The sequence below is a fragment of the Salvelinus fontinalis genome, chromosome 18 (genome assembly GCF_029448725.1).
Source record: "Salvelinus fontinalis isolate EN_2023a chromosome 18, ASM2944872v1, whole genome shotgun sequence".
NCBI classification, from domain to species: domain Eukaryota; kingdom Metazoa; phylum Chordata; class Actinopteri; order Salmoniformes; family Salmonidae; genus Salvelinus; species Salvelinus fontinalis.
Window position 1 is genome coordinate 9,566,508 of NC_074682.1, and position 25,620 is coordinate 9,592,127.

At 41.3% G+C, this 25,620-nt stretch overlaps 1 protein-coding gene and 1 non-coding gene across 3 annotated transcripts in view; one reads left to right on the forward strand and one right to left on the reverse strand.

The window, feature by feature from the left end:
* LOC129814921 (potassium voltage-gated channel subfamily D member 3-like) overlaps positions 1-25,620 on the forward strand; it is a 128,753-nt gene that overhangs the window by 70,327 nt on the left and 32,806 nt on the right. The gene's annotated exons all lie outside the window — the stretch shown is intronic.
* On the reverse strand, positions 15,961-16,015 carry LOC129816068 (U7 small nuclear RNA). The gene has a single exon (XR_008753512.1). It is a non-coding gene; the product is annotated as a U7 small nuclear RNA (small nuclear RNA).

Sequence of the window (25,620 nt, forward strand, 5' to 3'; positions counted from 1 at the left end):
GCTCTTTAACAAACCTAACACAATGGTAAATCTTAGCGACTGCTGTAGCGTTAGAGGGTGTGTCCGATGTGGTTTGGCAATTTTCACAACTTTAATTATGGGCGTGGTGGTGGTGCGAAATGGTTGGGTTTTGATGAATAAATAAGTTGTGGGTGTGTCGAGGCTTGGTCCCTCACCTGCCAATCCGAACTTGCTCCGGGGCTAAATACAGTGTGTTCAGAAAGTATTCACACCCCTTGACTTTTTCCACATTTTGTTGTGTTACAAAGTGGGATTAAAATGGATATAAATTGTCATTTTTTGTCAATGATTTACACAAACTACTCTGTAATGTCAAAGTGGAAGAAAAATGTTAAAGTTTGTAAAAATTATACATTGAAAAATAAAACACTAATATACTCTATATTGATTCGATAAGTATTCAAACTCCTGGGTCAATACATGTTAGAATCACATTTGACAGAGAGTACAGCTGTGAGTCTCTAAGAGCTTTCTACAACTGGATTGTGCATCATTTGCCCGTTATTCTTTTCAAAATTCTTCAAGCTCTCTAGGTGTCGGATCATTTCTAGACAACCATTTTCAGGTCTTGACATAGATTTTTGAGCAGACTAAGTAAAAACTAACTCAGCCACATTCACTGTCTTCTTGGTAAGCAACGGAAGGATATTTTAAGAAGTTATTTGGCCACTTTAGTTGTGATACAAACCTTATTAAAACATATAGGCCTATGGGCTAGGCTACATGAGGTGGGCGACTATGCTTAGAAAAAGTTGCAAAAAAAGGCATTGTATCTTATGCTGGGCATCATTCACAAGTGATAATATATAATTTAGATAAGCTAATATTGTCAATATAGACTATTCTTGATTTAATCTTGTCTTTACATATACCAAATAATATGTGTGAAATTTGTTTGGATTTAGAATGGACCATTATCATGCACCAGTGTAGATCTGACCTTGTGCTTTAGGTTATTGTCTTGCTGAAAGGTGAATTCATCTCCCAGTGTCTGGTGAAAAGCAAACTGAACCAAGTTTTCCTCTAGGATTTTGCCTGTGCTTAGTTCTATTCCGTTTCTTTTTTATCCTGAAAAACTCCCCAGTCCATAACTATTGCAAGCATACCTACTGTATAACATGATGCAGCCACCACTATGCTTAAAAATATGTAGAGTTGTACTCAGTAATGTGTTGTATTGGATTTGCCCCAAACATAAAACGTTATATTCAGGACAAAAACGGAATTACTTTGCCACATTTTTTGCAGTATTACTTTAGTGCCTTGTTGCAAACAGGATACAAGTTTTAGAATATTTGTATTCTCTAAAGGTTTCCTTCTTTCCACTCTGTCAATTAGGTTAGTATTCTGGAGTAATTACAAACATCAGTTTTCTCCCATCACAGTCATTAAACTCTGTAACTGTTTTAAAGTCACCATTGGCGTCCCAATCCCTGAGCGGTTTCCTTCCTCTCCAGCATCTGAGTTAGGAAGGACCCCTGTATCTTTGTAGTGACTGGGTGTATTGATACACCATCCAAAGTGTTATTAATAATCACCATGCTCAAAGGGATATTCACTGTCTGCTTTGTTTACCCATCTACCAACAGGTGCCCTTTGAGAGGCATTGGAAAACCTCCCTGGTCTTTGTGGTTGAAGCTGTGTTATAAATTCACTGAGGGACCTTATAAGTAATTGTATGTGTGGGGTACAGAAATTAGGTAGTCATTCAAAAATCATGTTCAACACTATTATTGCACACCAAGTGAGTAACTTATTATATGACTTTTTAAGCAAATCTACTCCTGAATTTATTTAGGCTTGACATAACAAAGGGGCTGAATACTTTTCGACACAAGACATTTCAGCTTTTCATTTTTTATTAATTTGTAAAAATGTATAAAAACATAATTCCACTTTGACATTATGGGGTATTGTGTGTTGGCCAGTGGAAAAAAATCTAAATCTAATCAATTTTAAATTCAGGCTGTAACACAACACAATGTGGAAAAGGTCAAGGGGTGTGAATACTTTCTTAAGGCACTGTATGTGGCTGCTTCAAGTTGTGTATTTACAGTATTTTGTCATCAACTCCAATTTGAATGTTAGTTTGTTAAATAGCCTGCCTCATATTTGCTCAATTGTATGTTGAACATGTTTGCAGTCCACATTGTTCTAATTGTATTGCTTCAATATGGAAATAAATTGTTAAACAGGCTATAGCATTCACACTGATAAAGGGGCTAGGACTACTGTAAATTGCAGTCTGGACATGGACATGTCAAACGTAGTCAATAAGCAAGATTATACTCACTAGACCATTGATAAGGAATGAAAAGACAGTGTATAATTATAATCAAATTCTAATATAAATGAAACAACTTGTTTTAAATAGGCTTTCTCTAAAGGCAGGTTGACGTTTATTGGGAGTCTTGTCCTTGTGACCGAACTGAGCGATTTCCGCTAGATGGGCTAGCTGCAAAGTCAAAATTGAATATGTTGTAAAAATGCATGAAAACAAAAATGGGCTTTTTTTTTCTTAATTAAAAATGAGGGTTAGGCATTAGGGTTAACAGTGTGGTTAATCTTAGGGTTAGGTTTAAAATCAGATTTTCTGACTTTGTGGATGTGTCAGCTTGTGACCGTTCTGCAGAACTGCCTCCAGAACAAGATTCATGATGAAAAACGCTAACCTTCTGTCTAAATACACTTCCAGGCACCATAATTGCTCCCCATGGGTGTATAATACAGACAGGGCAACTTAGACTATGGAGGGTTTTACACACATCCAAACTTTTCTCTAGAGCTGGATAAAGATCCAATATGAACAGAAAGGGGGAATGTCCACTCACTGTGATACTGCTCCCAAATGTAATGTCTTATCAACATCATGGAACCATCTTACAGATCATATTTGCACTCCAGAAATAGCAGATGAAATTGCATTGCATTTGAGCCAATGAAATTAAATGAAAAACAATCTGTTTTTCAAACAACAATATGTATAAATAGGATCGGGTCAGAAGCATAATATCATAAATTGCTTTTCTCGTTCCATGGCACTGTGTGCAAACGTGGGCCTAAATGTATTTACGCAGAACTTCCCATTAGCACTTCATGAACTTGTCACTTTTGCACTTGTTTTTAAGGACACACCTAAAATATTGCCACCCTTCCCACCTCAGCGCAAGCGAGCTGATGTTAGACAAGTAAATTGCCGAACCTAGCATTAGGGACAGTGTAAACTTGACAACATTGCAAACTAACGTGCGTTTTACACTTGCGCCGCCTTAGCGCCAGACAAAAATAGAGCCCTCAGTCTCACTGCTCTAGTATCTAGAGCTGTCAGAAAATGATATATGTAATTTTACAGATAATGATCAGAGGTCACTCAGTTTGGGGTCCCTCAGAGACAAGCCTAACATGGGTTATTCATGCCCAACTTACTCATTAAAACTTTCTCAAACCTTTCTCACTGTCTCCCTTACTCATTTGAAAACCCAGGGGAAAAAGTGAATCTGGAGTCTCTTTTCATGTAGGGGGCAGATGTTAACGTATTGAGTTGGAAGATGGGAGTACTCCCACACATATTTCCTTTTTGTCCCCTATACCAAGGGTTCCTAAACTTTTTTGCTTCGTGACGCACCAATTGAGGTGTCTTTTGAGTTGCAAACCCCCATAGGGTTTTAGCAGTGAAAAAACATACACAGACCAAAGAATAAGTAAAAAATATCATCCTGGCAGCAGAGAGAACAGCTTGCCGTTTCAAAACTAATCTCCTGCAATTCCACGCATCCTGCCATGGAGCTGTTTTTTAAAAAATGTTTTATTGTTTCAAAGCCAATTTCCTGCCATTCTATTAATTTTGCCATAGAGCTGACATTCTGACATGGCTAATGCTGTGTTCTTGTGCTCAAACATTATAACAACATCAATGATTGTCTAGCTTTTCTTTTGTTGATTGTAAGTTCTCAAAGATTATAGGCTATTATTGAAAAATTCTGTATATTGGTCCATTATCTGTTCTACATACGTTCTAAGTTTACACTGGAAGTGTTTTTCTTGAAAATGTATCTTTTCTTTTTTTTGCAATGCACTAATAATGTCATCCCGCGACCCACCTGAACCCCTGCCGCGACCCACAAGTGGCGTACTATAAACTCCCGTGCCAAATCGAACTCCCCTCCTCCCTTTTATAGTGGTATAATCCACACTTATTGTGATGTGCATCCCCAGCCAGGCTTTTTGTAGAAAGAGAGGGACTTGTTTTGATCTGTTTATCACACGAGCATGAAGTGTTGGCAGACCGTCTTGTGACAAAGTTGTTTTAGGCCCTGTATCGTTAAAAGCAAGATGCTTTGATATGTTGCCATGAGAAGCTAGATGATTTGGCCCAATGCCTTTAGGGCTCATGCCAGTCGCCCCTCATGCCAGTCAGCCCATCCCGGCTTCTGCTCTGGCAGACTGGCACTGCTGAACACTGTGGCTCTTCACTGTTCGCATGGTTTGCCAAGCAGTAAGCTTGTGGTTCCTCTAGTCTATTCAAATCTGTACACTGCACAACAGCCATGTACTGTATATTTGTATTCTGTTTTGACAGGCAACCAATCTCTTTGTGATATAACATGCATTGGATGTTGCAATTAGTAAACCCACAAGAGATTATCATAAGAGGGTATGGGATCTGGATTGTTAATTGGAGTTGAGATTGACTAGGTGTTACAACCAGAAGCAGTCAGGGACCAATCAGAATCTTGCCGTTGCTATGCACGATACGACAGACATGGAGCTTTGAAGCTCCTTTATTGTTTGTTTTTCCCCAATCAGATTCTGAATTTTAGTCTGCTCTCCAGCACAATTAAAGAATATAAATATATATATATATTCTTTAACAATCACAGTATCTGTGAACCTGGTTTGTCTGAAGACAAGCCAAGACAAGAGAAGTGGTTATCATTTAATGAGCTTTGTTCCATCTCAAGACTTCAATCAAAGGATTGGATTACAACATCTCTCTATTGGTTTGTTCTTGGCCTCACGTTTACTGTATTGGTGGCTATTGCTTAGCTTGTTAACAATTGGCTAATCTAAACGGGCTCAGCAGGCAGCATAGGGAAATGTACAGTGTAGTTGGAGGGTTTCCTCCAGGTCAAGATGGTGTGTGACATACTGGGTTTCCACCACATGTCTTATGCGCGCCACAAGAGTGCTACACCTGCTGAGCTAAAACCTAGGGCTTAGCTCAGGGAGCAAACACAAGTCTTCCCATCTCCGACAAAGTTACTCGTCACGTGAGTGTGGTTCAACCGATCCACCTCTGTTACCGTGGACAGTACCTACCACATTCTACAGTATATCCTAATGACCATGTCTGAGTGAACCTGCATGAGACGGAGCTTCTCTTTCATCCAACAACAAGAGCTTAGCTTACAGTATACTGCATCACACAGCACCTCTCTCTCTATCTGGTTCCCTCCTTGTCAACTCCTGAAGTGGGATGGGGGCCCTCTGGAGTGGTACAACAGTAGCTCCTCAGGTCTCCTGAGCCTCGCTGGCAGCCTACTTTTGCCTGTAACCTAGTTTAGAAGCTTTTTAAAAAGGCCAGCATGGGAACCCAGGGAAGCTGTTCATCTCTTTTCTCCTCGTTCACCGAGATGAGGGGAGGTGGGAGGTTGAAGAGAGCATTTTTAATTCAAACTGAAATAGTGGTAGAGGGAGGTGGGGAGGGACAGGTGACTGGACAAGCCAGGTGTGGATTGGACAGTGGTCTGTCTCACCCCTGGACAAAGGGGGACATGACATGAGTCAGTAATACTGGAGTACACTAAAGTAAATAACAATTGCATAGTCCCACTCACTGCCTCTGCACTGTGGCTGCCTTCGGATTGTCTCATTTAGTATTCGCTCACTCCAGACACTCACCGGCACAATGTAGAGTATTAAGGTGACTTTTTTCACATTTTGTTACCTTACAGCCTTATTCTAAAATGGATTAAATTGTTTTTTTTCTCTCACACAACTACACACAATAACCCATAATGACAAAGCAAAAACAGGTTTTAGAAATTGTTGCATATTTATAAGGTAAAACGGAAATGTAACATACTTATTCAGACCCTTTACTCAGTACTTTGTTGAAGCACCTTTGGCAGCGATTACAGCCTCGAGTCTTCTTGCGTATGATGCGACAAGCTTGGCACACCTATATTTGGGGAGTTTCTCCCATTCATCTCTGCAGATTCTCTCATGCTTTGTCAGGTTGGATGGGGAGCGTCGCTGCACAGCTATTTTCAGGTTTCTCAAGAGATGTTCGATCGGGTTAAATTCCGGGCTCTGGCTGAGCCACTCAAGGACATTCAGAGACTTGTCCTGAAGCCACTCTTGTGTTGTCTTGGCTTTAAATTCATTGTCCTGTTGGAAGGTGAACCTTGGTCCCAGTCTGAAGTCCTGAGTGCTCTGGAGTAGGTTTTCATCAAGGATCTCTCTGTACTTTGCTCCGTTCATCTTTCCCTCGATCCTGACTAGTCTCCCAGTCCCTGCAGCTGAAAAACATCCCCACAGCATGATGCTGCCACCACCATGCTTCACCGTGGGAATGGTGCCAGGTTTCCTCCAGACGTGACGCTTGGCATTCAGGCCAAATAGTTCAATCTTGGTTTGATCAGACCAGGGAATCTTGTTTCTCATGGTATGAGTCTTTAGGTACTTTTTGGCAAACTCCAAGTGGGCCTTACTGAGGAGTGGCTTCCATATGGCCACTCTACCATAAAGGCCTGATTGGTGGAGTGCTGCAGAGATGGTTGTCCTGGAAAGTTTCCCCATCTCCACAGAGGAACTCTGGAGCTCTGTCAGAGTGACCATCGGGTTCTTGGTCACCTTCCTGACCAAGGCCCTTCTCCCCCGATTGCATTTAAGAATGATGGAGGTCCACTGTGTTTTTTGGGACCTTCAATAGTACAAGTATTTGTTGGTACCCTTCACCAGATCTGTGCCTCAACACAATTGCTCTACGGACAATTCCTTCAACCTCATGGCTTGGTTTTTGCTTTGACATGCACTGTCAAGTGTGGGACCTTATATAGACAGGTGTGTGCCTTTCCCAATCATGTCCAATCCAATTGAATTTACCACAGGTGGACTAAAATCAATTTGTAGAATTACTCAAGGATGATCAATGGAAACAAGATGCACCTGAGCTCAGTTTCGATTCACATAGCAAAGGGTCTGAATACTTATGTAAATAGTGTATTTATTTATTGTATTTTTTATATGTTTGCAATAATTTAGAAAAACCTGTTTTCCGCTTTGTCATTATGAGGTATTGTGTGTAGATTGATGAGGACATTTTTTTAGTAAATACATTTTAGAATAAGGCTGTAACGTAACAATGTGGAAAAAGTCAAGGTGTCTGAATTATTTCTGAATGCACTGTAAGCATGTGTGTTCACTCCCCCTCCACCAGAACACCGTGGCCCATTCTTGTTAGTATCCGTCTGCCCCACCATCTGCAGCAGACACAGGACCCTGATCTCTGACCTGCATTCTCGACAGCCACCTGCCTCAAACCTCTATCTACATCTAACAGCCACCTGTCCCAAACACCGACCTGCAACTTTACCCAGTTCCCTATCCACTGTCCCAGCCCACGTCTCTAGATGCCGGTGGACTGAGGTGACCTAAACCTTCCAGTTGTAGGAAGTTAAACAAGTTTTACCCCCTTCTATTTCAAATTCTGGAGATGCTTTCTCAAAGAGATGTTTGCACTAGTCAAGAGACATTCTTGTGAGTGAGTCTGGATCAGAGTGTCCAAACTGATATTGGGGGTGTCATCCTCTTATAACATGATTTGTTTCCCTTTCAAGTGAGCAGGTAAAGACGTCATCTTTAAATGTCTGGGTGGAGTGTGCGTTTAACCGGAATTGTTTTTGTAACATCATTACCTCTGCAAGAGATCCTAACGTATTAAAACCCAGCTGTCTTTTGATCGTGTCTAATAGTTCAATGGGGACACTTTTTATCAGCACAGTGTGTGGCAAAGCCAGGTCAAGCTGCTAGATTACCCCATTAGACAGAGAAAGAGAAAGGCAGAACAGGACAAGCTGTCTCTTAATTGCCATGTTTTCATTTCTCCCCTTACTTCCCCTGACGCAACTCTGACTGAGGCAAGTCCCCCGTTTAATTACTTATGGTTCACTGTCCCATCGTGTTGCGGAGAGATTCAAACTGTCATCGTCATTTGTATGGTACAAGTCCTTCGATAAAAGATAAAGATTAGAACCGGAGAGGAAAGAAGAGAAACAGAGAAGAGAAACTAATTAGTTATGAGTTCAATCATCTGGAGCAATTAGGAGTTGTCTTGTTCAGTATTAGTCCCACCAGATAATACACTGATTAAGTGATATGTACCACACTGACTTAGTCCCATTAGATAGCGCACTGCATTGATTTACCCTGGATAAGTCCGAGGAAGAGTGTCCGATGACAGAGAGTCGAATGAATTATCATTGGGACGACTAGCTAAATAACACACCATGAAGATTGTAAATAATGTGTTCAGATGGGCACGTACATGAACGAGGACTTGATAAAAGAATGGTATATGGAGATTGACTTGTTAGGCTTTTTTGTGGTTGAAGTTATAAGGATTCTGAGGTAACAAGTGATTAAAGAGGAGACAGACGATGTTTTCACACGCCAGAAGTATGGCACATATGCCAATAATCTAAGTAAATAGAAGCAGGTGCATGATGATGTATCAAGTAGCCAGGCATTCTGCCAATAGCCCAGCTAATGTTTAGAATGGTAATGAGCTAGATGTTTCTGGCTGTGTGGGGATCCTGTGACTGCACAGCGCCATGAGACGACTAACAATGATGAAGAATTTGTATTCAAATCCTAATTAGCCAAACCTTTTTTTTTTGTTCTTCTATTGAGCCATTGTCCTGCCTTGAGGGGCTACACCGCACTGCCTTGTGGGACAGTAGTTGCTATGCATTGATGATAAATGCATCCCATGTATAGTCAGTGACACATTTGATACTCTCTAATGCTTTTCCTAGATACTGTTATACCTAGTCATTACACCAACAGACATAAACTCAGCAAAAAAAAAGAAACGTCCACTTTTCAGGACCCTGTCTTTCAAAGATAATTCGTAAAAATACAAATAACTTCACAGATCTTCATTGTAAAGGATTTAAACACTGGTTACCATGCTTGTTCAATGAACCATAAACAATTTATGAACATGCACCTGTGAAATGGTCGTTAAGACACTAACAGCTGACAGACGGTAGGAAATTAAGGTCGCAGTTATGAAAACTTATGGCTAGGGCCATTCCCTCTAGAAATGTCCAGGAACTTGCAGGTGCCTTGGTGGAAGAGTGGGGTAACATCTCACAGCACGAACTGGCAAATCTGGTGCAGTCCATTAGGAGGAGATGCACTGCAGTACTTAATGCAGCTGGTGGCCACACCAGATACTGACTGTTACTTTTGATTTTGACCCCCCCTTTGTACAGGGACACATTATTCCATTTCCGTTCGTCACATGTCTGTGAAAATTTGTCTCAGTTGTTGAATCTTGTTAATTTCATACAAATATTTACATATTTACAAAATAAACGCAGTTGACAGTGAGAGGACGTTTCTTTTTTTGCTGAGTTTACTATAGTTCAGTCCACCACCCAGTCATGTCATTCCATTGCATTAAGAGAAGGCAGTAGCACCAATAGGTCATGGTTCAGCACCGACACGCATTGCTCCTGGGTGTACTCCTGGCACAGCATTTCTGGAGCACTGCTCAGAGTAAAACAAAAGACAAATATACATTTCCATCACATTCTCTGAAAACCATGGTCCATTACCTTGGCTGATTGCATAGCTGACAATGTCAATGAACACGGTGTGACAGCATGTCTTCCAAGTTGATGGGTAGAGAACTCAGTTAAGGGGCTGGTGCAGCATTGGTATTGGATTGGAATAGGACAGAGAATAAGCTTTAGCTCAGCAAGCTGACAGATTCTTGTGGTAAGTTGACAACCCAGGATTGATACCCGGTTGTTTCTGTAGTGCCCTTGGCCTTGATTCATACAGTTGATGTTTGTTAGCTTTTGGGACATAGAGAGGGCGGTCAAACAGAGGTAAATGTAGAACTAGAAAACTTGTGTTGACTTCCATAGCTAAAACCTATAGGATTCAGCTTTAGCTTAGCTCTTGGGACACACCAATGACCTGTGTTTGATACCTGGTTGGTTACAATACACAGACCTCCAGTGTCTCTTGCTTTACCCTACAGCGGAGCTGTCCTTGGTGCTCACTGCTGACCCACACACAGCTGTGTTACATTGGCCACTAATTTAGCAAGGCTGTTTTTGGAGCCCACTTAGGTTGTGATGAATGAGTCTGCCTCCCAAAGGTGAAAGAGTTACACACATCCTAATGTCCCCCACATGCTGTAATAATAGATACACACAAGGTCCTGTTCTGTGTGTTTTTCCTCTGTTTGCTGTTATCATCCATCCCCTCATCCCTCTCCGCCTCCTCCTCTGCTGAATTGAAAGAAGAGATTGTACGGTGAGGTGGAGACGATTAGCACAGAAGGTTGTGTAACCTGTACTTCCCCTAGGGTCGTTTTTCACTTATAGCTTGTTCACTTTGTTGATGGTCGTTTAGTGGACTAGATTGGTTTCTGTGTTGTAAGTACCTCAAGGAGTGAACAAGGAACCAATAAGAAAAACGCTGTGGGGGAGTTTTGTTTGACCTGTTCTAGGTTACTCTGGGGTGGAGCTTCAATTTGAGGGGCCCCCAAGAGCGTTTTATCATATCTTTGGGAAAAAATAGTCACCGGCAGAATATAATTAGTTTATACATTTTATTGTTCTTGATCGCTTATATTTCTTTTAGAAAATAGGTATTTTGGCATTGATAAGGGATTTATTTCTGCATTTGTTTAACACTAGACAAGCCTGGCCTCAACGGACCCCCATTAAAGCTAATGAGACTTTTGGATGTCAACGTTCTAACAGTCTAATAAATCCAATTCATGTATGCTATTGCAAAAATAATCATTTAATTGTGTTTACGAAGGTCTTAGGTAACATCAGAATATGAAAGAAAATGTATGTTAAAGAACACAGGAGCATAGTTTATGTAACTGTAGACCAGTTGTCACCAACCTTTTCTGAGTAAAGATCACTTTCCAGGTAAAAAGGCAAGCCGAGATCTACCACTCTGTTTTTTTTTACCCAATAAAAAACTGCTCTGTATGAATTCGTTTTTTTGTGCAGTAGGCAGGCCTAATACATCATCCCAGTATATTGGCTGCTGTATATGTGTCATGACTGTCCTGTGAGGATCCAAATGGGTCAGATCAGTTTGGCAACGGCTGACTTCAACCAGACCCTCTCTCACCCACAGCGGGGGGGTTGACAGCTCACACCCTGTTGTAAATCAAGGAATAAACATCCCTCTCCAAAATCCACACAGGAATGTGCCTTTGTCCTACACAGACATTTTCCCGCCGAAACTCTAACATGTTCTAAAGCGAATACTGGAACCATATTTCTAACATAGAACGTGGGGAATGGTCAGAGGCGACCTAAAAGAACACTAATGTCATATGGGTTGTTATTTTGTGGTTTCATTAAAAATGTTTTAAAGGAAATGCTTGAAAAGTATACCCAATACATGTACGAAGTTTCCATCCTCTACGTTGTGTATGAAATATGAACAATTATGAAAAGGTTTTTGTTAAGAGAGGGATGTGATCTTTGAAACAATCAGAGGAAAGCCTCACGAACCCCGCCTTTTGAAGAACTGCATAAAATGATGGGTTAAGAATTAACATATCAGACCAGAAAGGTGTCGAGCTGCAGCTCACGTCCAAAGTGGTTTGAACTCTGAATCTCAACATGAGATAGAGACGATAGTCACCTCCCAGACAATCACTGGTACGGCTGATAAGCTGTCCTAAGTAAAGTATCTAGTAAAGCAAATTTAAGTGGGACCATTCTACTACTCTTCTCAACTCACCTTTTGTATGCTACTCTCATCACCCCACTGAGAACCATCGACACGGCTGGCTATCCTATCTTCAAAGAATCATCTTCCAGAGCGAGTGGAAGCAGAGTGAGCTCTGTAGTTCTGTTTAGGACTACAGGACAGGTCGCCGGATGCCAGGCAAAAGCAGAGGAGAGCAACAGTAGAAGAGAAGGGTTCAGGACAGCGTCTGAGTACGCTCTGGATTTACGGACGGGGGCTGCGTCCACTGGCTGGAATGACAAGGCCCTGTTGGCGGTTTTCCGCAGCAGGCTACTGGCAGATGTCCAGACCGAGGTAGTCTTTCGCAATGAGGACCTAACGCTGGACCAGGTCATCGCCATGGCCATCCGCCTGGATAATCTACTGCGCCCTCATCGTCGCCCATCCCGGGGGTTCGGGTCTCTCCCAGGAACCTCCAGCTAGACTAACTCCATTGGGGGGGACAACGCACCTTCCCCCAGAGGAGCGTCAACGTCGCCATCAACAGGGTCTCTGCTCCTACTGCGGGGAGTTGGACCACCCCTAGAACACCTGTCCCAGAAGGAGAACCAGGCGAGGAAGCCACAGACCGAGGAGCGCTCCTGCTCCTCCTCCTTCCCAGGTAGGCGTGGACGTGCCTTGCTCCTTGCTCCTTTCACCCAGCCCGTCCTCCTTCCTGTCACCTTCCCGGACAATCCTGGCCCTCCACTGAGTTCTTCCCTAGTGGACTCAGGCTCTGCAGGCAATTTCCTAGACCGGTCAGTGGACTTATTACACATTCCACTAGTCCCTTTACAACCCCCTATCCCAGTCCATGCCCAATACATCTGTCCCCTAGGAACAGGACCACAATTCCCATTTCCCTCACAGTTGCTCACAACCACCATGAACGCATCACTTTCCTCATCTTAGACTCTCCTGCACACCCTGTAGTTCAAGGTTTCACCTGGTTACAGTTGCATAACCCCTGGATATCGGGGACAGAGAGGAGGTTGTTGGGTTGGTCACAGGACTGTCAGAAAAGGTGTCTCTCTGTCCATCTGTGCCACCTCTGTGGAAAGTCCGAACAAGGCCACCCACGTCCCTATCCCGGAGGAATACCGGGACATACAAGTGTTTTTTTAGAAGACTCATGCCACGTGCCTGCCTCCTCATCGCCCATGGGACTGCACTATCGACCTACTGCCTGGTTCCACCCTCCCACGAGGGCACATCTACCCTCTCTCGCATGCAAAGACCAAAGCCGTGGAGGTCTACGCCCAGGAGGTGCAGGCCCAAGTATCCTCCGTTCGTCCACCTCTTCGCCCCTGTATCGATTACCGAACACTGAATAAGGCAACTGTTAAATTCAGTTATCCCCTGCTTCTCATACCCACTGTGATTGAACAGTGTCTCAGTACTTTACCAAATTGGATTTACGCAATGGCTACAACCTGCTGCGCATCAGAGAGGGGGATGAATGGAAGACCGCCTTCAGCACCAGAACCGGGCACTACGAATACAGGGTAATGCCCTACAGCCTGACAAATGCACCCTCTGTGTTTCAACCCTTCATTTGCGTGGTGTTTAGAGGCATGTTGGGTCGCTGTGTAGTGGTGTACATAGACGACATCTTGGTGTACTCCACTACACGCGAGCAACATGTCTCTCACGTCAGGTCCGTGTTGGAGAGGCTGATAAGGCATCACCTGTACGCCAAGGCGGAGAAGTGTATTTTCTTCCAGCAGGCGGTCTCCTTCCTGGGCTATCGGATATCCACCGCAGGAGTGGAGATGGAAGAGCAGAGGGTCAGTGCAGTATGGTCGTGGCCTGTTTTGCCATCAATTTCAGGCACTTCATTAGGGGTTTCGCCACCATGGTGGCCCCTCTCACCTCCCTCCTGAAGGGAGGTCCTAGACTGAGGAGGCCGACGAAGCCTTCTGTGCGGAACATTTTACGAACGCACCTGTTCTGGCTCTTCCTGACTCCTCTCTGCCATTCAACGTGGAGCTGGACGTCTCCGAGGTTGAAGTACAGGCTGTTCTCTCCCAACGCACTGGATCATCGCTCCATCCATGCGCCTTCTACTCACGGAAGCTGTCTCCCGCGGAGCGGAATTACGACGTGGGTGATTGTGAGTTGCTGGCCGTCAAGAAGGCGCTGAATACATGACTGCACTGGCTGGAGGGTGCTCAACACCCATTCCTTGTTTGGACGGACCACCAGAACCTAGAGTATATTCGAGCAGCGAAGAGGCTGAACCCGCATCAGGCCAGGTGGGCCCTATTCTTTGCAAGGTTTGACTTTACCCTCTCCTACCGGCCGGGATCTAAGAACGTCAAGGCCGATGCATTGTCCCGGGTGCATGAAACAGAGGATCGAAGGGAGAAAGTGACACCCATTATTCTCCTGTCCCACATTGTGTCTCTTGTCATGTGGAATGTGGACGCGGACATCCGTTGAGCCCTGAGACAGGAGGCTTCATCTGCCCACTGTCCCGAGGGGCATACCTACGTGCCCTCTGATGTGCGGGACCGTCTCCTCGCACAAACAGCACCTGTGTCGGGGCCCCCGGGTATAGCCTGTACTATCGAATGTCTGGTGGCCCACCTTGGTCCAGGACATCCGGGTTTACGTCTCTCCCTGCGCACAGAGCAAGACACCGAGACACATCCCCTATGGCAAACTCCACCCGCTGCCGGTTCCACAACAACCCAGGAGCCGCTAGGTTGAACACCAGGCGAGGTGTACTATGTAGATAAGTTGCAGGCCCACAAGGTATATGCTATCCTGCTTCTCGTAGGCCCGTGAAACGCTCAACATATTGTGTGAGGGGTGGGAATGGGCGGATTTCTCGATTCCCTTCTCCGGACAGTTGTATTGGGCATTTCAATGGTGAGAAATGTCTCAGTCCATGAGTACAGGACACCAAAAAGATGCTCCCAAAAAATGTTAAACCAGCATCAGGAAATTGAGTCTATCATAGTACACGTGGGATTCAGATGAAGAGAGAGCAGCAGTGTTCTCTGGGGGGATCCAAGTCTCCATCGGGGCCAAAAAGTATAGGGACAGTAGGGCCACATAGGCTGAGATGAACTCTGCGTTCTTAACCGCAGATCGGCAGTTCCAAATGCTGCCGGAGACCATGAATTCCACAGGGGTTTAGCGCGCAGGCTACACTAAATTAGAAGGGTTGCAGCCAAGGGGTGGGGAGCATCTGTAAAGCCTACAGGGAGAGGAGCGAACAGGTATAAAAAATAAATAGTTTACAAAGTTACAAAAGATCATCTGAAAATAACTAGGTAAGATCCTCAACTGAGAGAGTGGTGTGGAGCCTTCCTCTCCTTCCTCGAACAACTCGGCAGAACAACATGACAGAACAGTCTTTGTTTCCGCGACAAGACCGCCAGTGACATTGCCGCCTCTGACATGGCCACCGATGAGAAAACGGGAGACTGAAGTACTAACACTAATTGCTAATTGTCTAGCAGAGGTGAAGAGCACACGTCCCGTGTACTAATTGCTGATTGCCTAGGAGAGGAAAAACTCCCCCTCCAACACAGCCACTGATTGCCAAAACAGCAGTCACAAAATGCCCTTTCCCTTAATGCTAGTTGATGTGTCAACAATCAACTGCAAGTTATGAGCAGTCAGCAGTTCACACAACAAGTAGGTTACTCAGAAGACAGACAGCACTTAAAGTATATGGCCCTAGCTAGCAAAAAGACAGAAACAACAGATTATGGCAACAATTCTACTTTTCACTTCTGGAGATATCAGGAGTCTTCTAGCTATTGATTAAAGCACACTAAGATGGAGAAAAGCCTTAGTTGAATCTGTGCTTGAAATTCAGTACTTGACTGAGAAAAAAACACATGAATTTCACGTGATCACAAAAACAAATGTTTTCACATGATTTCACATGTGATTTTTTTGTTGTATTATCTTTGACATATAAGTGGGGGCTTTCTCCTTAAGGAAACCTACTGGACAAATACTAAACGAGCATGTTTTCCATAACCTGTAGATAGGTATGACTAGTCTGAATGGATAGGTTAGAGTTTCTGCTCTTTTGTATAATCTGTAGGGAACGCAATATATGGTCTATACTTGGAATCTAGGTTTCTCACTCATTGATGACACAAATTGGGATATTGGAGATGGGAATTGGTGGGGTATTAAATGTAATACTGTAGTATTACTATCATTAAAAAATGCTAGTGTTTTAGTGGACACTGTAGTTTTTTGCGATAAATTACTGTAGTATTTACTGCAGTGTTTTTCTGCAGATAATACTGTAGTATTTACTACGAAATTCTATAAGAAATACTACACATGATCATGATTTTTTTGTGGGTAAACTATGTCACAAAGTCAGTGATAATTTCTTCACCCGCACATTTGGATTATATCTTTGCTTTGTCGAAAGTACATTCTTATTATTTCAATCCTTTCACATGTTCCAATTCTTTTTTTTTCTTTTTTTTTCTTCTTTTTTTCCCTCCCCTTTTCTCCCCAATTTTCGTGGTATCCAATCGCTAGTAATTACTATCTTGTCTCATCGCTACAACTCCCGTACGGGCTCGGGAGAGACGAAGGTCGAAAGCTATGCGTCCTCCGAAGCACAACCCAACCAAGCCGCACTGCTTTTTTAACACAGCGCGCCTCCAACCCGGAAGCCAGCCGCACCAATGTGTCGGAGGAAACACCGTGCACCTGGCCCCCCTTGGTTAGCGCGCACTGCGCCCAGCCCGCCACAGGAGTCGCTGGAGCGCGATGAGACAAGGAAATCCCTACCGGCCAAACCCTCCCCAACCCGGACGACGCTGGCCCAATTGTGCGTCGCCCCACGGACCTCCCGGTCGCGGCCGGCTGCGACAGAGCCCGGGGGCGAACGCAGAGACTCTGGTGGCGCAGTTAGCACTGCGATGCAGTGCCCAAGACCACTGCGCCACCCGGGAGGCATGTTCCAATTCTTTAACGATGAAAGCCCTTTTTTTAGGTGATAATTATTATTTTCAGGCAACTGATATAATCAAGATTATGTTAATTTCATGCAGACAGACAGATCTGCTATTTGTTTCTGGAAACTTACAGAGGGCTTGCAGTTGCATCACAAATCACCTACTGTAGCAACCGCCCCAGGTGCCATGTTGGAAGACCAAAGACTGTTGGAAGTTCTCCAATGGTCCACATGGCTGGCTGCGTTTTGCTACCATCGGAGACTTCGGGAAGATTACCCCTTATTTCGTTTTTCCAAGGACCGGAGGCATTGGGAGAACCTATTGAAGTAAGTAAATATATTTAGAAAATGATCAAAAACAATGTATTATTAGCTAGCTAGCTAGCTTGCTATAGTCTGCAGGCTAACTCAAATGAGCTGCTAACATAATTTTCGCTAGTTAGCTAACTTTACATGCTGTATAGCTAGCTAAGTGATTTAAATATCAACTATTTGTTAACTTCATATTAGCTAGTTAGTTAGCTATCTTTATGTATCGTTGTAAATCTGAATGCATTTGTAGCTAGCTAACAGCCATGGAATAGGGTGAAATGATTAGCTAGCAGTTCCAGCTTTCAGAAGGAAGAGTAAACTACTCTGGATAGGGCAAGTACCTTTGTGGGAGGACAATATGAACATATTCTTAAATTCCCATCCCTAGCGAGAAAAACTGAAGCCAGAGAGATATAGCAACATACTTCTTTTGGGATGTTTTCTGTCCACAGATACAGAGAGCTGTAAAACCCTGTATGCAGATGAAGAGGTCCCAATGAATGTTCAAAGAGAACAAGGGTACATCCTTGTATACCATGGATTATATGTGTATGTTAGCACATTTTGTGAACAAAAAAATTAGGTTTAAAAGTCACACACAATGTTACACACAATGTTACCTATTACAACTGGAGCAGGCCAACCCTGCTGCGTGTGCACGCTTCTGTCCAGCCCAGCACTAACACAACTGATTAAATGTATCAAACCTAATCAGTTAATTATCAAGTGTGCTATTGCTGGGCTGGAGCAGAAGTCTGCGTCCCCCCGTAGAGCAGGAATCAGTGGAGCGAGATTGGCCACCTATGTTGTTGACTTTTTTTTTTGCTCACCTGAAATTATCCTTCAGTAATAATAGGCTTGTTAGTAAAATGTCTAACCTTTACATACGAGTTAGCTTACTTTTACACTTTGGAAATGATGTGAAATAGTGTTGGTTCTTTGAAGTGTTTTAACTTGTTTTAATTGTGAACTATTATTCAAGATGAACTTGTGTCGATGTTGATTAATCACGGATCACAATCCTGCAATAAAGAGGGGAAGGGAATCTGTCTCTAATTTGTCGGTTTCTGTGTTGTATGCTCAAATGTACATGACATTTTTGTTCAGTCATAAGCGCTCCAATTAGTGTTATTTGATTGTCACTATTTGTCACTATTTTTTCAGGCTATCAGCCATGTGAACCCATTTTGCAGCTGATGCAGCCATAGGCCTACAGCAGTGGTTCCCAACTCCAGTCCTTGTATACCCCCAACAGCACACATTTTTGTTGTAGCCCCGAACAAACAGACCTGGTTCAACTCAAAGGGCCTAATGATTAGTTGGCAAGTTGATTCAGGTGTGTTTGTCCGGGACTACAATAAACTGTACTGTTGGGGGTACACGAGGACCGGATTTGGGAACCACTGGCCTACAGTATGATGGCATTAGGCTTATGGACATTTGCAATGCATCCTTGACATTGTGCATCTGAAGCAGAGAATAGCTTAACTCACCCACATAGTGTTCAGGACCCCTTCTCGGCCTAGATTACATGGTTGCATTCAAGACAAGGTCTTCCTGTGCAACGGGAAGAAACGTCTCTGATATAGCCTATGCGACTACGCGCTTATTAATTGCCTAAATTGTCACAATCCAATCTACTCATTACATTAGTCTGCAAATGCGATGGTAGAGGCATGCAATCCTTTGTTTGTTATAATATAAAGGGGCATTTTTATGGTGAAAAGATAGCTTTCCCTAAACTTGAAACTCATGCGACACATGCTAATCGCTAGACTACAAGCTATCTATTTTTGCTAACTTACTGTAGTGAGTAATAGGAAAAATAAATTCTGACTTGATTTACCAGTGATTAAATGATCATAGTAGACCCTTGTACTGACAGCTGTCTGGGTAGAGTTCTGGGCAGTGTTGCAAAGAAAAAGCCTTCTCTCTGTCCAGTGTCTGTGTTCTTTTGCCCATCTTAATCTTTTATTTTTATTGGCCAGTCTGAGATATGGCTTTTTCTTTGCAACTCTCCCGGGGTCGCCTCTTCACTGTTGACCTTGAGACTGGTGTTTTGCCGGTACTATTTAATGAAGCTGACAGTTGAGGACTTGCGAGGTATCTGTTTCTCAAACTAGACACTCTAATGTACTTGTCCTCTTGCTCAGTTGTGCACCGGGGCCTCCCACTCCTCTTTCTATTCTGGTTAGAGCCAGTTGGCGCTGTTCTGTGAAGGGAGTGGTACACAGCGTTGTACAAGATCTTCATTTTCTTGGCAATTTCTCGCATGGAATAGCCTTCATTTCTCAGAACAAGAATAGACTGACGAGTTTCAGAAGAAAGTACTTTGTTTCTGGCCATTTTGAGCCTGTAATCGAACCCACAAATGCTGATGCTCCAGATACTCAACTAGTCTAAAGAAGGCCAGTTTTATTGCTGCTTTAATCAGGACAACAGTTTTCAACTGTGAAATTGCAAAAGGGTTTTCTTAGCTTTTTAAAATGATAAACCTGGATTAGCTAACACAACATGCCATTGGAACACAGTGATGGTTTCTGATAATGGGCCTATGTACCCCTATGTAGATATTCCATAAAAAAATCTGACCTTTCCAGCTACAATAGTCATTTACAACATTAACAATGTCTACCATGTGTTTGTGATCAATTTTATGTTATTTTAATGGGAAAAAAAATATGCTTTTCTTTCAAAAACAAGGACATTTCTAAGTGAGACAACTTTTGAACGGTAGTGTATGTTATAATAACTTGCATGCTAGTCTATGTTATAACTCTCTATGTTATAACTCTCATGGTAGTATATATTATAACTCTTTTTATTTTATTTAACCTTTTATTTAACTAGGCAACTATCATGCTAGTCTATGTTATAGCTATCATGCTGGTCTATGTTATAACTCATGCTAGTCTATGTTATAATAACTTGCATGCTAGTCTATGTTATAACTCTTGGTGGTCTATGTTATAACTCTCTTGGTCGTCTATGTTAAAACTTCTTCTTAATAGGGGGTGCTGTTTTCACTTTGGGAAAAAATCGTGCCCAAATTAAACGGCCTCGTACTCTGTTCTAGATCATACAATATGCATATTATTATTACTATTGGATAAAAAACACTCTGACGTTTCTAAAACTGTTTGAATTATATCTGTGAGTAAAACAGAACTCATTTGGCAGCAAACTTCCAAACAGGAAGTGAAAATTCTGAAAATGGGGCTCTGTGTCAGGGCCTGCCTATTCAACTGGCTTATATTTATGGATCTGTATGCACTTCATATGCCTTCCACTAGATGTCAACAGGCAGTAGAAGGTTGAATGGGGTGTCTAGCTTGATGTGAGGCCGAATGAGAGCTTTTGGAGTGACAGGACCGCTCTTTTGTCAGTTTTCAACTGCGCACAGGGGAACTCCACATTCTTCTGAAATGCGTTACGTATACACGACTAAATGCTCCGGCTCTGATTTTATTGGATACATATGAGAAAAACATCCTAAAGTAGGATTTTCAACCGAGTTTGACCAGTTTATTCGACGTTTATTGGGAATTTTGGAATTCTTCGTTCCATGCGCAAAGATTTCTTCGACATGTGCCCTCCACATGGCTAGCCAAAGTTGCTAATTCGACAGAAGAAATGGACATTCTAAAACAAAACAACGATTTATTCTGGAACTAGGACTCCTTGCACAGCATTCTGATGGAAGATCATCGAAAGTAAGAGAATATTTATGATGTTATTTCGTATTTTTGTGGAATATGTTGGCTCCAACAAGGCGGAGAATAGGTGAGCGCTGTCTCACAATATTGCATGCTGTATGTTGTACTAAAGTTATTTTTTTAAATCTAACACAGCGGTTGCATTAAGAACCAGTGTATCTTTCATTTGCTGCACAACATGTATTTTTTAGTAAAGTTTATGATGAGTTCTTTGGTTAGATTACGTGACTGTCCAAAATATCTCCGGACAATTTGGTGCATCATGGCTACATATTCACAATGTAAAACCAGGATTTGTACCGCTAAATATGCACATTTTCGAACAAAACATAAATGTATTGTATAACATGATGTTATAAGACTGTCATCTGATGAAGTTGTCCAAAGGTTAGTGATTCATTTTATCTCTATTTCTGGGTTTTGTGAAAGCTATGTTGGTGGTGAATAAATGGCGTTGTGTGTTTGGCTATTGTGGTGAGCTAATATAAATATATATTGTATTTTCGCTGTAAAACACTTAAAAAATCGGAAATATTGGCTGGATTCACAAGATGTTTATCTTTCATTTGCTGTACACCATGTATTTTTCATAAATGTTTTATGATGAGTATTTATGTATTTCACGTTGCTCTCTGTAATTATTCTGGCTGTTTTGGTGCTATTTGTGATGGTGGCTGCAATGTAAAACTACGATTTATACCTCAAATATGCACATTTTCGAACAAAACATAAATGTATTGTATAACATGATGTTATAAGACTGTCATCTGATGAAGTTGTTCAAGGTTAGTGATTAATTGTATCTCTATTTGTGGGTTTTGTGAAAGCTACCTATGCGGTGGAAACATGGTGAAAACATGGCGTTGTGTGTTTGGCTATTGTGGTGAGCTAATATAAATATATATTGTGTTTTCGCTGTAAAACATTTAAAAAATCGTAAATGATGGCTGGATTCACAAGATGTTTATCTTTCATTTGCTGTATTGGACTTGTGATTTCATGAAATTATATTATATGATATCCCTGTCGCGTTAGGCTAGGCTATGCTAGTCAGCTTTTTTGATGAGGAGGATCCCGGATCCGGGAGAGAGAAGCGGTAGAGGTTAAAACTGTCATGGTAGTCTATGTTATAACTCATGGTAGTCTATGTTAAAACTGTCATGTAGTCTATTCTATAACTATCATGCTAGTCTATGTTATAATAACACTCATGCTAGTCCATAGTTATAACTCATGTGCTAGTCTGTGTTATAAGTCTCATCTGAATCTGTTATAACTCATCGTAGTTCATGTTATAACTCTCATCCTAGTCTATGATCAATCTCATGGGAGTCTATGTTCTAACTCTCATGGTGGTCTATGTTATAACTCTCATGATAGTCTGTTATAGCTATCATGCTAGTCTATGTTATAGTAACTCCCATGGCAGTCTATGTTATAACTCTCATGGTGGTCTGTTATAACTCTCATGATAGTCTATGTTATAATAAATCTCATGGTAGACTATGTTCTAACTCTCATGGTGGTCTATGTTATAACTCTCATGATAGTATATGTTATAACTCTTATGCTAGTCTGTTATAGCTATCATGCTAGTCTATGTTATAGTAACGCCCATGGTAGTCTATGCTATAGCTATCATGCTAGTCTATGCTTCTAATAACTCTAATGCTAGTCTATGTTATAACTCTCATGCTAGTCTATGTTATAACTCTCAAGAGAGTCGCGCACTCTATGTATAAACTCCCAGTAATTATTTGGGCAAACCACCAACGTTTCGGCATCACTGTGCCTCTTCTTCACCCTGAAGGCACAGTGATGGAGATGAGACTTATAACACAGACTAGCACAGGAGTTATAACATAGACTAGCATGAGTGTTATTATAACATAGACTAGCATGATAGTTATATAATAGACTACATGACAGTTTTAACATAGACTACCATGAGTTATAACATAGACTACCATGAGTTATAACATAGACTACCATGAGTTATAACATAGACTGCCATGAGTTATAACATAGACTACCATGAGTTATAACATAGACTGCCATGAGTTATAACATAGACTACCATGAGTTATAACATAGACTGCCATGAGTTATAACATAGACTACCATGAGTTATAACATAGACTACCATGAGTTATAACATAGACTACCATGAATTATAACATAGACTACCATGAGTTATAACATAGACTACCATGAGTTATAACATAGACTACCATGAGTTATAACATAGACTACCATGACAGTTTTAACATAGACGACCAAGAGAGTTATAACATAGACCACCAAGAGTTATAACATAGACTAGCATGATAGCTATAACATAGACTAGCATGATAGTTGCCTAGTTAAATAAAAGGTTAAATTACTGGGAGTTTATATAAAGTGTGCGAGTCTCTTTGTTTTTACAGCTTACAGTTTATTTGCCGTTAGTCAACACGTCAAAACTAAATAATTTTCTCTGGGGTACACCACCTCATGCTTTTTATTATAACTCCTATGCTAGTCTGTGTTATAACTTTCATTATAGTCTGTTATAACTCCTATGCTAGTCTGTGTTATAACTTTCATTATAGTCTGTTATAACTCCTATGCTAGTCTATGTTATAACTTTCATTATAGTCTGTTATAACTCCTATGCTAGTCTGTGTTATAACTTTCATTATAGTCTGTTATAACTCCTATGCTAGTCTGTGTTATAACTTTCAATAATAGTCTGTTATAACTCCTATGCTAGTCTGTGTTATAACTTGCATTATAGTCTGTTATAACTCTCATGCTAGTCTGTGTTATAACTTTCATTATAGTCTGTTATAACTCCTATGCTAGTCTGTGTTATAACTTTCATTATAGTCTATGCTATAACTTTCATTATAGTATATGTTATAACTCCTATGCTAGTCTATGTTATAACTCTCATGGTAGGCTATGTTATAATATCTCTCATGGTAGTCTATGTTATAACTCTCATAGTAGTCTATATTATAACTCTCATGGTAGGCTATGTTATAACTCTCATGGTAGTCTGTTATAACTACCATGAGAGTTATAACAGACTACCATGAGAGTTATAACAGACTACCATGAGAGTTATAACAGACTACCATGAGAGTCTGTTATAACTCTCATGGTAGTCTATGTTATAACTCTCATGGTAGTCTGTTATAACTCTCATGGTAGTCTGTTATAACTCTCATAGTAGTCTATATTATAACTCTCATGGTAGGCTATGTTATAACTCTTATGGTAGTCTGTTATAACTCTCATGGTAGTCTGTTATAACTCTCATGGTAGTCTGTTATAACTCTCATGGTAGTCTGTTATAACTCTCATAGTAGTCTATATTATAACTCTCATGGTAGGCTATGTTATAACTCTCATGGTAGTCTGTTATAACTCTCATGGTAGTTTATGTTATAACTCTCATGGTAGTCTATGTTATAACTCTCATGGTAGTCTGTTATAACTCTCATAGTAGTCTATGTTATAACTCTCATAGTAGTCTATGTTATAACTCTCATGGTAGTCTGTTATAACTCTCATGGTAGTCTATGTTATAACTCTCATGGTAGTCTGGTATAACTCTCATGGTAGTCTATGTTATAACTCTCATGGTAGTCTGTTATAACTCTCATGGTAGTCTATGTTATAACTCTCATGGCAGTCTGTTATAACTCTCATGGTAGTCTGTTATAACTCTCATGGTAGTCTGTTATAACTCTCATGGTAGTCTATGTTATAACTCTCATGGTAGTCTATGTTATAACTCTCATGGTAGTCTATGTTATAACTCTCATGGTAGTCTGTTATAACTCTCATGGTAGTCTATGTTATAACTCTCATGGTAGTCTATGTTATAACTCATGGTAGTCTATGTTATAACTCATGGTAGTCTGTTATAACTCTCATGGTAGTCTGTTATAACTCTTATGGTAGTCTATGTTATAACTCTCATGGTAGTCTGGTATAACTCTCATGGTAGTCTGGTATAACACTCATGGTAGTCTGTTATAACTCTCATGGTAGTCTGTTATAACTCTCATGGTAGTCTGTTATAACTCTCATGGTAGTCTGTTATAACTCTCATGGCAGTCTGTTATAACTCTCATGGCAGTCTGTTATAACTCTCATGGTAGTCTATGTTATAACTCTCATGGTAGTCTGTTATAACTCTCATGGTAGTCTATGTTATAACTCTCATGGTAGTCTGTTTTAACTCTCATGGTAGTCTGTTATAACTCTCATGGTAGTCTGTTATAACTCTTATGGTAGGCTATGTTATAACTCTCACGGTAGTCTGTTATTACTCTTATGGTAGGCTATGTTATAATATCTCTCATGGTAGTCTATGTTATAACTCTCATGGTAGTCTGTTATAACTCTTATGGTAGGCTATGTTATAATATCTCTCATGGTAGTCTATGTTATAACTCTTATGGTAGGCTATGTTATAATATCTCTCATGGTAGTCTATGTTATAACTCTCATGGTAGTCTATGTTATAACTCTCATGGTAGTCTGTTATAACTCTTATGGTAGGCTCGTGTTATAATATCTCTCATGGTAGTCTATGTTATAACTCTCATGGTAGTCTGTTATAACTCTTATGGTAGG